This window comes from Myotis nattereri, assembly GCF_964212035.1.
Source record: "Myotis nattereri genome assembly, chromosome: 1".
NCBI lineage: Eukaryota > Metazoa > Chordata > Mammalia > Chiroptera > Vespertilionidae > Myotis > Myotis nattereri.
Window position 1 is genome coordinate 8,659,946 of NC_138075.1, and position 15,807 is coordinate 8,675,752.

Here is a 15,807-nt window from a genome sequence, read left to right on the forward strand (position 1 = left end):
AGGTGTCAGGAAGCCTGTCAGGAAAAGGGATGAGTAAGCCCAGCTGGTGCAGCTCAGTTGGTTGAGCATCGTCCCATGAACCTGGAGGTCACGGTTTGATTCCTGGTCAGGGCACGTGCCTGGCTTGTGGGCTTGATTCCCAGGAGGGGACCTTTGGGAGGCAGCCAATCCATGATAGAAACATCATTGATCTTTCTATTTCTCTCTCCCTTCCTCTCTCTGAAATCAATAAAAACATTTTTAAAAAGGATGAGTACGAAAAGGCAGGTCCTAAATTAATAAACTACTTTTTAAATAATTTAACACATTGAAACTGAAAAATGGTTTAACACATCAGCTCCTAGAGCAATATAGACTTCTCACGTGCTAAGTAAAGCATTGGCACAAGGGTGCCACTGAATTAACTAAATGGAGTCAGAGCCTAAATGATTCACCGAGTCCTGATTCTGGTTGTGCCGTGGGTATTGTTTCCATCTCTCCTGGGCTGGACAGGATTCTGGTTTACCAAGTACGGTTAGCGAATGTAGCATCATTTGTTATTATTCAGTTCATTTATTTGCTGTTTTGTGTTGTTTTCTTTTTCCTTCTTCTCTTGGGTTATCTGTGGATGACAATGTAGCCGCTCGGCCCAAAAAGAGCAAAAGGAAGAAGACAGACAAGTCACCAGCGGCCCGCCCGGCTTGGTGGAAGCGCCTTCAGTGCTGGTCATCCTCGGACATCCCACCCCCTTCTAAATAGGCTCTCCCTTTCCCAGACACTCGAGATTCCTTTCCCTTTACCAGCTCCTCACCAAATACCCTCCCTTATTTATGGAGAAAAAAAAAAGGAAAACCACCAATGACCCCTACGGAAAGGCCAGAGGACCTATAGTGGCCCCTCCTCCTGACCCCACAGCAGCTCCCGAGCCTTCAAACTACCAACGTGCCTCTGAGGACAACGGCCTCCTCTCCTGTCCGCCTGCGGTGCCCGGAGCGGCTGTAGAACGCGGAAAGGGGTTCCCGTGCTGCTTCCATTTGCCCCGTTAGTGACGACGCTGAGCCAGCCCTATGGGTCACCCCATGTGGAACTCCTGTCTGACGCTCCGGCCACTGGAATCTTGTGAACAAATGCACTTTGGCCTGGGGATGCTCACACTGCAATGACAGACCGACATCCCCGAGGCCGCCACTCTGTGAGTGTGCCCCTTAGGACACGTGTTAGCTACCTCACCTGCATTTAAGCGTGCGGTGCGTGTGCGTGTGCGGGTGAACAGATACACGCACGCACGCACTCTCTCAGGCTGGGCCTCGTGGTCCGGACTCCCGACTCCCTCTCCCAGAAGCCTGCTGGTCCCAGGAGAAGCCCAGACCAGCCAAACGGCAAGACCTTGAGGTCCTGGTGGACCCTGGTGTCAGGCTCACTGTTAACCCAGAGCGTTGCCAAGTCAGGCCTGGGCCCCACGTCCTTCAGGCCAGGGCGGTCTTCCAGGCAGGTGGCCTCAGGCTTTTCCTCTCTCCAGCTGGCTCCTGGGCCACCTTCTCACTTTTCTGTAAACACTGGGTCTGCCCGGCCGGGGCGATGGGGCAAGAAAAGCCCTGCCCGCCCCCTCCCAGCAGGTGTCCACAGTGTGCAGAGGGGAGCGTGTGCGAGAGGCAGGTGCAGCCTGATGTGAAAGTGGCTGCAGCGCCCCAGTGTCCCCCATCGAGCATGAGACTTTATTATTCCTTGAGTGACTTCCTGGGGTGGAAACCAAATTTAATCTATTACATACATGTGTTCACCCTCGTGAAGTAGATGTGCTTTGAGGTGTCCCCCCAAATATGTGTACTACAGGGTGTCCCCCCAAATGTAAATACACTTTCACAGCTGATAACTCCGTTTTCACTCCATTTCAGGGCTCACGGATTTGACGGAATGGGTGAAGCCAGACTAAGCTTTGAACAGAGGAGATGTATCCTCTGGACTTGCTTCTGGGGACACACAAAGGATGAGGTGTCTGGTCCCGAACGGGCCACAGTGCAGGCATCGAGGCCGCTGCGGACAGAGGATGCGCACACACAGAGCAGCGGCTCTCGGTGTTTGCGATTCCATTGCTTCCTCAGCAGCAGCGCCAGAACTGAGGCGAGCGATGGAGGCGCCGACACCAAGAACCGTTCCTGCGGTGGGTGTGTGTGCGTATCTCTCTCCACAGCTGCCCTGGACTCCTCACCGTCGTCTGTTGTCTGCCGTCGACTTTTATCTTTTATGTGTCCCCATAAAAAGCCTAGTGCAGAAATTTTCTTTGTTCAAAGCTCAGTCTGGCTTCACCCATTTCTTCAAGTGAGTTAAACTTAAAAAGGTGAAAATTCAGTGAATTGTCAGCTGTTAAAGTGTGTGCACATTTTTTTGGAACTCTACCATCCGTTCCATTGGGGGTCATTCTCTTCCACCAGAGTCGCACCTGTGTGTACATTTTGGGGGGGACGCCCTATATCTTCAAAAGGCAGCCATTCTATTCCTTCGGGAGTTGATTTATTATTTCTTTTCACTGTGTGCACATTTTTTGGACCACCCTACATTTACATTCCATAGGGAGTAATTCATGTTTATCGGGAGTCTGACCTCTGTGTACCATTCTTGGGGGACACTCCATGTTTATATTCCATAGGGAGTCATTCATGTTTGTTGGGAGTCTAATCTCTGTGTACCATTCTTGGGGGACACTCCATATGTATATTCCATAGGGAGTCATTTATTTTATCGGGAGTCTGAATTGTATACCATTCTTGGGGGACACTCCATGTTTATATTCCATAAGGAGTCATTCATGTTTATCGGAAGTCTGACCTGTGTACCATTCTTTGGGGACCCTCCCTGTTTATATTCCATAAGGAGTCATTCATGTTTATCGGGAGTCTGACCTGTGTACCATTCTTTGGGGACCCTCCCTGTTTATATTCCATAAGGAGTCATTCATGTTTATCGGGAGTCTGACCTGTGTACCATTCTTGGGGGACACTCCATGTTTATATTCCATAAGGAGTCAGTTGTTTGCGTCGGGAGTCTCACCTGCTGCTGTGTGTGTTTGGCCGGATTCCTGACACATTTTGTTTCCTCTTGCTACTGAAGGTGCTCATCGTGGGATGTACTAAACCTGGTGATTGGGGTTTTATAAAGATTTTCTCCGTTTGAGCTAAAGTACTGAGAAATGTTAACGTGGTCAATTGTCAAAGTGCTTTGGGTTGTATGTTGAATAGCCATTGATTCTGGAATACAAGGACGGGTTTGTAATAAAATGAGATGTTGTAGAATTGAGTTCTAGTTTTTCTCACCACTTTGTCACTGGCAGCGTTTTGGGGTGTAGGGTCTCTGGGCTCCCTGCTCAGCCCCCCAGTCTCTCCAGCCCCTGGAATCCACCAGCTCCCTTTGCCACAAGGTCAGAGCATGGGAAAGTGAGCTTTCCTGTTTACCATGCAAGTGTTTATTTTACGCTATTAGTTGAATCCCATTTTGATATGGGATTTGTATCACAACAGGAGCTCAGCTTAAAGTGATCCATTGGATTTTTCCAAGGCATCTCAACCAGGAAGTGTCAGAAGGAGGAGGGAGGGAGGGAGGCATGTAGCCATCCCCTCCCCTGATCTAATGGTGTTCTGCCCAGCTACCGCCTGCGTGTCCCCTTCCTTCCTCACCAAACCTCTCCTGGAAGGTGCCTCCTCTTGCCTCCTTCCCATTCTTTCCCGACTCCTGCAGCGGTGGGAGCCGCCCACTCAGCGAGCTGCCCTCCCCAGTGCCTGGAGCCAAACTGAGCAGAGGCACCTGCAGGCCGCCTCCCCTGCGCCTTTGGCTTTTGCAGGGCCTGACACTGGCCAGCCACCCCTCAGAGCTCTCAGCCTCTGTCCCCTGATTCTCTCCCGTCTGGGACAGCTCTTCAGGGCTCACACTTGCCAGTCGCTCTGTCACTCATTCCTTCCACAGCCACTCACTGAACGCTCCTGTGTGCTCACTCCCGGCTTCCACCGTGGAGGCAGCTCCCTCCAGGCCCCTCTGCAGGGCTGACCCACGCGCTCCCCCAGCACTGACCACTGCTGAGCTCCAGGCCTGAGGTCGGCCGCCTTAGACCTTCTGCCCGGGCTGCAGGCTTCCTCCACTCTCCCTGGCTCCTCTGGGCTCCCTACTTACCCAAGGACACCAGCTGTCAGTCACAGAAGCCAGAAGCCTGTGGTGCAGGCTGGACCCCTCTGTCCACTTCCCACAGGTGATGGCGCCCCTGAACCTGGGATGGGTCTGGAATCTGCCCGCCCATCTTAGCTGACTGTTCTCATCCCAGGTCCCCCCGACACCCCTGTCCCTGGGTCTTGGCAGGGGCTTGCCAACTGGTCTGCCTGCCTCCCACAACTCGGCCCCATGGCACCTCTCGGCATCCACCCTGGGTGGCCTTCCTTTCTGACCCTCCCCTTCCTCAGCCTCCACACCAGCTGCAGCATTTCTTTGCGGTCTAGCCTCTCCATGGCTCACTTCAGGGTGCACCCAACCCTCTATCACCCCCCACCCCTCCAGCCCGAGACAAGCTCGTACACATCCACAGCTTTCATTGCAATCTTCCCGAAGGCTCCAAACACCTCCAGCCCCAGCCTCTCCTGGGAACCTCCAGGTCTGTTCCCAGCTTGGATGTCCCCAGACACCTCCAACTCAAAATGCTCAGCACACGGTTCACCATCCTCCCCCACCAAAGCCTCTGTGCACCTCCTCTCATCACCTCTGTCGCCTTCCCCCAGACCATGCTGGGCATCCCCCTCTCTCTTCCCCGTGTCCTATCCATCACTCCCTCAGCTGCTTCCAACTCTGACATCTCGCTCACATACCCAGCCAACCCAGGTGGTGGGCCCCCCTAGGCAGTACCATGGGGTCCCATTGCTGAGGGGGCACCCAAACCATGCCCTGTGGAGCTCCAAGGCCCCACCTCTACCCTGGCCTGGGAGCTGTGTGATATGGGGGGTGGGAAACATCCAAGTGACAGCTCCGGGCCGAGGTCTGCCTGCAGAGAGGGTGGGATCGCCTGTGGCACCAGAAGGGCTCTCCCTGGGAGAACAGCAAAGTGAGAAAATTAGAACCTGTCGGGCAAACCTTGGGAAGGAAGCATCCAGCCAAATGTTTATCAACCAACCAGAGGGAGAGGAAGGACTATGTTTATCTGTATGCACAACACACATACATACACATGTATATACACATGTATGCACACAGCCCATCGATTCCCTTAGAAAGCTCTCATTGATTTTGCCAAACAGGTGTATTGATAGCCCACCTATGCTTGCCCTCGACTGACAGATGAGTGTGGCTCCAACGTGAATGTTGGATGATGTTTTCTTTTATGTTGGCAAGTAAAGCGAGCTGACGGTGTCTGTGAGAACCTCACTCAGTCAGGTAGTCCTTCTCTGAATGGCAGCCCAAGTCCCTCACATTCTTATACTGTATTTGTATTGTAATGCCTACAGACATTTTTTTAAAAACCAGAGATACAATGTACATATCACAATATTCACCCAAGACATACTTTTAAGTTTAATCTTGACTTTTAACATTTTCTCCATCACTCTTATGTCTAGACACTGAAGAAAACAAATCAAGCCCTGATTTGGTAACATTTGCCAATTTCCTCAGTGTCAATATTTTCACTGCAGCTGATTTCAAACTGCCAACGTGGAGTCCCTACGCACCAAGATGGGACTATAGGTGCGGTGCCACCTGTTCTATCATGTCACCTACACGCAGGTACAATAGGTATGAATAACCCAGGAGCATAGGTAACAAGAAAACAATTGCAAGGGGCAAGTTTGGAGTATTTATTAAGTTTATTTTTGAATATGTTTTTACTTATTTTAGAAAGAGGAATGGGGAAAGAGATCAATGTGAGAGAGAAATTGATCAGTTGCCTCCAGGACACACCTCTACCAGGGACCAAACCCACAACCTGGGCTTGTGCCCTGACTGGGAATGGAACTGGTGACCTTTTGGTGCACAAGACAGTACCCAACCCACTGAGAGACACCGGCCAGGGTATTACCTTTGTTTTTAATATAAATTATTTAATCACAGGTTCACATAAGTTAACTTATAGCCATGGCTGAGTTTAACACCTGGCTTATCAAGTCCCTGGAAACACTGATCAGTGGGCTCTCACAAGCCAGCACAGGCTGCCTCCAGCACAGCAAGGGCACTGCCTGGTAGGCTGGGCTGAAAGGAAGGGGCCTGTGTGGGTTAGAGGGAGCCCATGCCTGCGCCTGCACTGGACCCACGGGAGCGGCTGCACGGGTCCACGGTCAGAAGGATGGAAGTAGAGACTGGGCGCTCAGAAACAAACTGATCAAGGTCCAGAGAGGTCATGTGATGGGCTTGGGGTCATGCAAGCCAGTCCCAGGGCCAAGACCTGCTGCGCAATACAGTGGCCACCAGGGCAGTGGCAGCCACTCCAGCCCCCTTGGCAATGGCAGCTGCTGACATCATCTTGGCAGCTTTGGAGGAGGCAGCGATGCCTGCGCTGGTGAAGCCCATGGCGCCCAGCACCACGGGCGCAGCACCCACGGCCAACACTGCAGGAAGAAGCGTTTGAGGTTGGCCCCATGGGACAGGCTCCTTCAGGTCTCCCTGTCATCTTCCTGGGACATGACCTTGGGGTCTGCTCTGCTCTTGTGAGAGTCACAGGGCAGGGACAGGCACTAAACACGAGGGAAGGCCGTAGGTGTGACACAGCTAGTGGACTGGATCCCAGAACTCTTCAGGCTTCTGTTTCGCTGACACCTGGGAGGCTCACAGCCCTCCTGGGCCCGAGTTGCCCTTGTGGAAACTAAATTAAGTCAAAATAACCAGTGGCCTTCAGGCTTCCCCTTTGGCAGAAAAAAGTGTTCCCCCCGCATCCCCCATCACAGGGTCAGCAGAAGATGACATCAGAGCTGCTCTTCTGAAGAGGTGATGGGGTGAGGGCTCCTGCCCTCTGCCCCTCAGAGCCCTGCAACAGTGTGGGGTGCCCCCCCCATCTTATAGCTCCAGAGCAGTGCAGTCACAGAACATTCAACAATGAACATGTTCTGTATCTGCTCCATCCAGTACTGTAGCCACATGGCTTTTGAGCATCGAGGTATGGCAAGTGTGACAAATGTTTCTATTTAATTCTGGCCACTGTATTGAAGGACACTGCTCTACAGCATAGCTAACCCCTGGGCTCATTGGAGGAGCTACCCAGGTGCCCAAAGCAGCTCCTGGGAACCAGACACAGCTCCGCTACCACATTCCCGACAGCCCTGCCTTCTGGGAGGAAGCCTGGACTCAGACAGATGGAGTGGCTCGCCCAGGACCACAGGTGTACACTGGGAGAAGCTGAGCTGGGACTTGGGTGTGTTCATGGCTTCCCTTTGGTTCCTGCATTCTAAGGTTCACCTCTGGTACTCCACCTCTGTCTCCTGCCCACTCACCCTTGCCCACCCACACCATGGGGCTTCAGGGCATCCTGGGCTGGGTCACGGGAGGTGGCTTGACATCCTTCCCAGACAGACTCACCTCCTCCTGTCACGGCTGCACCAAGCTTGACCAGAAATAAGAATGCATGTGAGTGCAGCACGCTGGCCTCCCCTGCCCTTCCTGCTGCCGCCCACAGTGGCAAGGGGGCTCTGGAGCCGGGATCAGAGGAGAGAGCAGCCCCTGCCTGTGCTTCCACAGGTCGGAGTTACTGAGCATGAGGAGTGGGGAGGATGCCCAGAGCTCTGAGGGGCTCCAGACCAGGAAGGGCAACACCTTGAAAAGACTCCACCCTCTTTTTGGAGGGACACAATATAACCCCCATCGCTGTCTCTCATTTATCCCATGTCTTCCGTGCCCTCCTCACCCATGTAGATTCCACACGTACCCACCACACGTGCCCCTTGCAGACCCTTAACTCTCTCCCCTCCTCTTCCTCTCTTGGGCTGCACTCCACCAAGTTTCCTGTTCTCTTCACTCGCCCCACTCTGAGAACACCCAGAATTTACAACTTCTCCCCAATCTTCAAATCTGTAGATGGCCTGGTTCCCTATTTCCTATTTAACTCAGAAAACGAAGGCAGCCAGAAGAGAGCTTCTGTAGACTCCCTTCCTTCACCAAGTCTGCCTGTCATCCCTCTTGCCCTCCTGCTTCTGTGCTGAGCAGCTCAGGCTCCTGGCCACCTGGGCCCTGGGCCCTGCTCTCTCCAATTCTAGGACGTGCTCCTACAGTGTTCTACCAAATAGGAAACTTTGTTCATGTAATTAATTGCACAGGTAGCTATTAATAGTGATGATGGCAAATGAAAATGAAATCTCATAGAATGTCTCTCTCGATCTTTGTTGTTTCAGGTAACTACTGTTGAATCTAAAAATTAATTCAGTAATGAGTCCTCCAAACTAGCAAAAAACAGTTTCAAAGTGAACTCAACTACACTTGGGTGAGTAAACGGGCTTTTTTCTAGGCTTTTAGAAAAGTCAATTCAATTCTGAATCCTTACTTTTTAATAACATGGGGCTTATGACTCACTTTACTACCTCAGTTAAGCAGACTACGATACCCCCCTGAACATATGTGGAGAGGGAGGGAATTGTGAGTGCAAAAGAGTAGGAAATAAGGCAAGTGCTGCAAAAATCTAATTCTCCTGCGCCATCAACGTCTCCTGTTCAGGACCATTCCCAAGAGCATCCAACCAGGCTCTACCACCCGCCACCTGAGAAACAAAGGCATCCTCTCCCTCTGTACCACATCTTCTAGTTGCCACCTCACTTTGATGCACTTCCTATAGCAAAGCTGCTTGAAATCATGTTCTACATTGAGAGGGAGGCAGTTGCACAGTGTTAGGCACTTGGACATAAGGCCATGTGAGGATGGAGACAAACTGGGGTGATGCATCCAGGATGTCTGGCAGCCACCAGAGGCGAGAAGAGGCATGGGACAGGTCCTCCCCTTGAGCCTTCAGAAGAAGCATGACCCTGTGGACACCTTGATTTGGGACTTCCAGCCTCCAGAACTGTGGGAGAGTCCATTTCTGTTGTTTTAAGCCACTTGGTGTGTTTATGATGGGCTAGGAGCATTTCCTCACCTGGCCTTCAGGAACCATCCTTTCTCACTTCTTGTCCTACCACACCTGCCTCCCCTTCCTTCCCCTCCTCACTCCTCTCCCTCATCTCTGATGGTGGCATGTCCAGGGCTCAGTCCTGAGACCTCTTCTCTGCTTTGGCTCCAGCCCTTGGGTGCCTCACCCAGCCCATGCCATTCAGGACCACCTGCATTCTGATGACATACAAATTGATATGTCCAGCCCAGACCTACTCCCAGAGCCCTCATGGTTGGGCCCCTTCATTCCTTTCTCCATGTGAAGTTACAGCAAAATCTGAGCTAGTTATGGTTTTAGGAAGTTGGTTGTCTAGGCAGTGGGCTCTCCCCAGACACTCATCTGCCGGTGCCTTGATCTTGGGCGTCCCACCCTCCAGAACTGTGAGAACTAAGTTTGTGTTGTTTATGAGCCAACAGTCTGGGGCATTTTGTTATAGCAGCCCTAAGTGACGATGACAGCACACAACGAACAGAGTGGAAAGGCAATCTACAGAATGGGAGGAAATATTCCCAAACCATATATCTGATAAGGAGTTCATATTCAGAATATATAATGAATTCCATTCTTTTTCTTAATCTTTTTTTTAATCCTTACCCAGGACAATGTTTCCATTGACTTTTAGAGAGAGTGAAAGGGAGGGAAAGAGAGGGAGAGAGAGAGAGAAACATGGATGCGATAGAGTCACATCGTTTGGATGTCAACAGCACACACCCCAACTCCACTGTGCAGCAAACCCGCAACCCAGGTCTGTTTCCTTGACTGAGATTTGAAGTCATGACCCTTCTGTACATGGGCTGATGCTGTAACTACTGAGCCACACCTGCCAGGGCCTTTTGTTAATGCTTTCTCCCCACCCTCTGAGAAGCTAGATACCTGAATGTTAATGTGAAACAATTTTTTTAAATATTGATGAACTAATTAATTTAAATCGAACCGCACCCGGCTAGCTCAGTCGGTAGAGCATGAGACTCTTAATTTAAATCGAAAAAGACAGATGATGTGGGCCAAACAGAGCACATCTGCTTTTAAATTGAGTCCATGAGCCTCTGCTCACGTGAGCTTTCTGGTCTAAATCTTCCCCCTGATACCCAGTTGAACTGTTAAGACGACGATGATGATGATTTCAGTGGATTTACCTAATAGTCCCGAGTCTCATATTTTATTTGCCTCAGGAGTGAAATTAGAAAGCGGCTTGGAATTGTGGGGAAGAGCTGGGCACAGACCCACAGATTTAGAGCAAACATGTTCTGACTCCATGTATTCAAAAGTATTTCAGTCGAAGAGCCCTTTGTTCCACGTCGGCAGGTCTGCCAAAGCCTTGCGCGGGAAGGATCCTCACAGGGTGCTCTGCTGAAGAGGTGTCCGGCCTGCCTGTCCTGTCTCCCCCAGCCCAGAGTGGCAGCTGGGCTAGTCTCATAGAACCCCAACGGACACAGTTTGAAAACCGCTGATTTTGTTGAACCCTCATTTACACACGGGAAAAGCGGAGGCCCAGAGAGGTTGAGGTTTTGAGTAAGGTGCACACCTGTGTCGGAGGCTGGGAGTGCTCCTCAGCCCCTGGCCGTGTGACTCTCCACCCCCAGAGCCAACTTCTGGAACCAGCTGGTGAAGGGGGAGCAGAAGGAGCTGCGCACCCAGAGCAAAGAGGTGCAGATGTCCCTAGAGAATCTGCAGCAGGAAGTGAGGCTCTGGCAGGACCGGTACGAAGGGGCGAAGGAGGACCTGCAGCGGGAAGTGAGGCTCTGGCAGGCCCGGTACGAAGGGGCGAGGGAGGACCTGCAGCGGGAAGTGAGGCTCTGGCAGGCCTGGTATGAAGAGGCGAAGGAGGACCTGCAGCGGGAAGTGAGGCTCTGGCAGGCCCGGTATGAAGGGGCGAGGGAGGACCGGCAGCGGGAAGTGAGGCTCTGGCAGGCCCGGTACGAAGGGGCGAGGGAGGACCTGCAGCGGGATGTGAGGCTCTGGCAGGCCTGGTATGAAGAGGCGAGGGACAACCTGCATAACTTCGAAATCTTGCTGAAGAAGCTGAACAGCCAGTGGGAGGTGAGGCCTGGGCTGAAGGGCTCAGGACACTGGGCCTGTGCCCTGGGCGACAGCCTTGGCTCAGCCAGGGGGGAATGGGTCATCATTGGCGTCTGTGCTCAAAGACTGTGTGTGAATGTCACTTTGAGCGCGTGCCTTTTTTTCTTCTTTCTGGAACAGATTCCCAGCAGTGGAATCATAGGGGCGCATGGCATGTGAGACATTGCTGACCTGTGTTCTAGGCGTTCGTCTGTGTGAAGAAGAACTGGGAAGAGGAGAAATATAAACTCAGGAGCAGGATTTTGACGTTGGCCAAGACGAACAGTTGGCTTCTAAATGAGAATGAAGACAAAGCTTGGCACCTGTAAAGGGTGTGGGCTGCCCTGTCCACGAAGGGGTCCTGGCTTCCAGCCCCGCGCCTGGGCCTCGACATTCTGGGCAGAGCCCCCTGGCACACTGGTGTCCCAAGGGCAAGGGGTCAGACCATCTTCCCAGGAAGGAAACCAGGGTCTGAGCTCTCAAGGCCCACGGGTTTCTGACCCCGAGTTTCACATGGCTTGGGGCTTGCTCTCCTGAGACGACGTTCAGCTTGATCCTCGGTGCTTCAGCAGGTCTCCTCCAGGTGTTAGGGTTCCCGGACCCACGTCACGTGCTTTCATCCCCATGTTCCCCACTCGACAATCACAAGGCCATGAGCACCGTGATGTCTGAATCCCAGGAAAATGCCGGCCCTTCTGGGCCAGGTCCCAGCTGGTCCAATGAGTCAATTTATGTGTTTTATTTAAAAACCAGATTGCTTTTCTTTCTCCTCTATTTACAGAGAAGAAGGAAATTTCTTACCAACAGTAAAAGAAGAGGAGGAAACAGTCGTGGATTCCTCCGAGCCCCAGGATACTGCTCCCAGGAAGTGAGCTGATTTAATGGCAGTAACTTAAACACAGAGCAGAAAGCTTGCTCTTTCACCAGTGAGGAAAGCTGTAGCCATCTACCTCGGTAGCTTCATGACTGACAGAGTCTGAGTAGCACCACGATCCAGGGGACCGTTTTCCAGCAAGGAGACCAGGGTCTGAGCTGTCATCGCCCACGGGTTTCCGACCCCGAGTTTCACATGGCTTGGGGCTTGCTCTCCTGAGACGATGTTCAGCCTGATCCTTGGTGCTTCAGCAGGTCTCCTCCAGGTGTTAGGGTTTCCTGGACCCATGTCTCGTGCTTTCATCCCCATGTTCCCCACTTGAAATCATAAGGCCGTGAGCACCGTGATGTCTGAATCCCAGGAAAATGCTGGCCCTTCGGAGCCAGGTCCCAGGCTGGTCCAATGAGTCAATTTACGGGTTTTATTTTAAACATCAGCTTGCGGCGGGCCGCCTGCGGGTCCGCCTGCCCACATGGACCACGCTTCATCGACTTAGGATCCGGTCCGGTCCGACCGTTACTGCCGATAACGGAAAGCCTTGGGCGGGCTGCGCACTGGGCACCGTGCCAGAAGTGGGAACTGGAAATGGTGTTCGGTGCCGCCCGGGTTGGCTCCAGCAGTGGCGGTTGCAGTGGAGTCGCTCGCGGCGGCAGGGCGCGGGGGCGCGCGCTGTGCTGGATCAGGTGGTGCTGGGGGGCGAGGAGCTGCGGTGTCCGGTGCCCAGCACAGGCTGCCGACGGCCTGGGAGGTGCAGGGGAGCGACCGCTGCGCCTAAATGCGGGCGTGCGCTCCTGGGTGCGCGTCCTGTGCGGCCCCGGCTTGCGGCTTTGTGGTGACGCCTCTGGCACAAGGAGCCCAGCGGCGGCGGTGGCGGCGCCGTTACTGGGTGGCCTCGCAGCAGAAGCGGTTTGTCCCAGTGAAAGGAGACCATGTGATTGGCAAAGTGACGGCTAAATCGGGAGATAGATTTAAAGTCGATGTTGGAGGGAGCGAGCCAGCGTCTTTGTCTTACTTGGCGTTTGGAGGTGCAACTGAAAGAAACAGACCAAATGTGCAGGTGGGAGGGCTCATTTATGGACAATTTGTGGTTGCTAATAAAGATATGGAACCAGACATGGTTTGTATTGACAGCTGTGGACGAGCCAACCGAATGGGTGTGATTGGGCAGGATGGTCTACTTTTTAAAGTGACTTTGGGCTGAATTAGAAAGCTGCTAGCTCCAGACTGTGAAATCCCACAGCAAGTGGAAAACTCTACCCACTGGAAATAGTGTTTGGAATGAATGGAAGAATATGGGTGAAGGCAAAAACCATTCAGCAGACCTTAATTTTGGCAAACATTTTAGAAGCTTGTGAACATATGACAGCAGATCAAAGAAAACAGATCTTCTCCAGGTTGGCAGAAAGTTGATCTACGTGGATTTTTTTATAGTTGAGCCAAGAGACTGGATTCCCTGGGGAAAAATTTTTCAGGTGAACCTCTCCCCATTAATCTTCAGAAGATAAGATATTATCTTATGTGAGTCTTCAAATATTTTTATAAACAAGTCACTGGTTGCCACTCATGTTCTTGTGGTTGAAAAAAATCATAAAATAGTACTATTTTTTCTTTTATAATAAAGTTTACTAAAAGTTAGTATTATGATTTACTTGGTGTTAATTTCCTTAGTTTTGCTGGAAGTAAGCATTGAAATAACACTTATTTTCTGATAACAGTAAAACATGTTCATCAAAGAAAATGTAGAATACATAAAAAGTATGAAGCAGCAAACAAAAATCACTTGTAATCCTATTCGGTAGTGTTGAGTATGTAATAGCTATCAAAACAATTATCATATGTTTACAAATCAAGTATTGTTCCAAGTGTTATGTTTAGATTGACTCATTTATTCTTAGTAACTGCAAAAGACAACTTCCTAGTGCAGGAAACTGAGGCTTAACTTGGCCAACATTCTCAACCAGTACATGTGAAAATATGTTTTTCAAAATGGAATTATAGAATTATATTTTATATACTCGTCTGTAATATACTTTGTCCACTTCAAACATTTAAATATATTTCTTTCATGATTGCTATTAAAAATTCTATAGTTGTGCCCTAACCGGTTTGGCTCAGTGGATAGAGCGTCAGCCTGCAGACTCAAGGGTCCCAGGTTTGATTCCGGTCAAGCGCATGTACCTTGGTTGCGGGCACATCCCCAGTAGGGAGTGTGCAGGAAGCAGCTGATCGATGTTTCTAACTCTCTATTCTCCCTTCCTCTCTGTAAAAAAATCAATAAAATATATATATTTTTTAAAATAAAAAATAAATAAAAACCAGATTGCTTTTCTTTCTCCTCTATTTACAGAGAAGAAGGAAATTTCTTACCGACAGTCAAAGAAGAGGAGGAAACAGTCGTGGATTCCTCCGAGTCCAAGGATACTGCTCCCAGGAAGTGAGTTGATTTAATGGTAGTAACTTAAACATAGAGCAGAAAGCTTGCTCTTTCACCAGTGAGGAAAGCTGTAGCCATCTACCTCGGTAGCTTCATGACTGACAGAGTCTGAGTAGCTGCCTCGATCCAGGGGACTCATATTTCAGCAAGGAAACCAGGGTCTGAGCTGTCAAGGCCCACGGGTTTCTGACCCTGAGTTTCACATGGCTTGGGGCTTGCTCTCCTGAGACGTTCAGCCTGATCCTTGGTGCTTCAGCAGGTCTCCTCCAGGTGTTAGGTTTCCTGGACCCATGTCTCGTGCTTTTATCCCCATGTTCCCCACTCCACAATCATAAGGCCGTGAGCACCATGATGTCTGAATCCCAGGAAAATGCTGGCCCTTCTGGGCCAGGTCTCAGGCTGGGCTGAATCAATTTACGTGTTTTATTTTAAAAACCAGATTGCTCTTCTTTCTCCTCTATTTACAGAGAAGAAGGAAATTTCTTACCAACAGAAAAAGAAGAGAGGGAAACAGTCGTGGATTCCTCCGAGTCCCAGGATACTGCTCCCAGGAAGTGAGTTGATTTAATGGCAGTAACTTAAACATAGAACAGAAAGCTTGCTCTTTCACGAGTGGGGAAAGCTGTAGCATTTGCGCAGTGACCAGTTTGCTGGGCCCGCACCTTCCCCTCTATGGCAGGTCCGCTGTGCGCAGGTCTCCCAGCACTGAAAGAATTTAGAGTTTCTTTCGGGCCCGCCGTCCATACTCAGTGTTATCTTATGAGGGACGGCGAAGGCCAGCTGCCATGTCCTGTTGAAGGGGCAGAGAGTCTGCATTAGAGCCACTGAAACAGGACTATCAGGCTGTGTCTCCAGGTTTCAGGACCTAGAAAGCCATGTTTCTGTTTTGTGAAGGAAGCGTGGGCTGGACTCCTGGGCCAGCACCCATGGTCTTCAGTCACAGAAACCTGTTGGTCTTCCCTACCTTCCTCTGGAGTCTCTAAACCCCAGGGTGGTTCACAAACACGTTCCCTTCTGCTGAGCAGCAGCCCCGGTGGAGGGCCGGGTGGTCCCTGTGGCTGCCGGCCTCCTCCGTGCAGCAGGGCTTCCCTGACGCGGGCCTGAGCCCCAGGAGCTGGGCCTTCAGACTGTCCAGTCCCAGCCCAGCCTTGAGGTCATATCACCATGAATCCTGCAAGGGCTCTCTGTTGGCATCACCGAAGCACAGAATTTCCCACCTTCCGCCTGACCCTTCGGTTGACAGGGAAATGAGGCATCGATGAGGAAATGAGTTGGTGAGAGCGCAGTGCTGTTCTGTGGCAGGGCCAGGACTAGAACCCACGTGTTGTTCTTCTTGTTCTATTCGAATGCCTCCGTTTCCGGTTAGCT

The 15,807-nt window shown here is 51.3% G+C and overlaps 1 pseudogene across 1 annotated transcript; it reads left to right on the forward strand.

Moving 5' to 3' along the window:
• The first annotated feature begins 8,905 nt into the window (after positions 1 to 8,905).
• Positions 8,906 to 13,415, forward strand: LOC308533507 (exosome complex component RRP40-like; annotated as a pseudogene). The gene is made up of 4 exons: positions 8,906 to 8,988; positions 10,657 to 11,113; positions 11,335 to 11,416; positions 12,623 to 13,415. The product of its transcript is annotated as an exosome complex component RRP40-like (transcript).
• Positions 13,416 to 15,807: the final 2,392 nt, after the last annotated feature.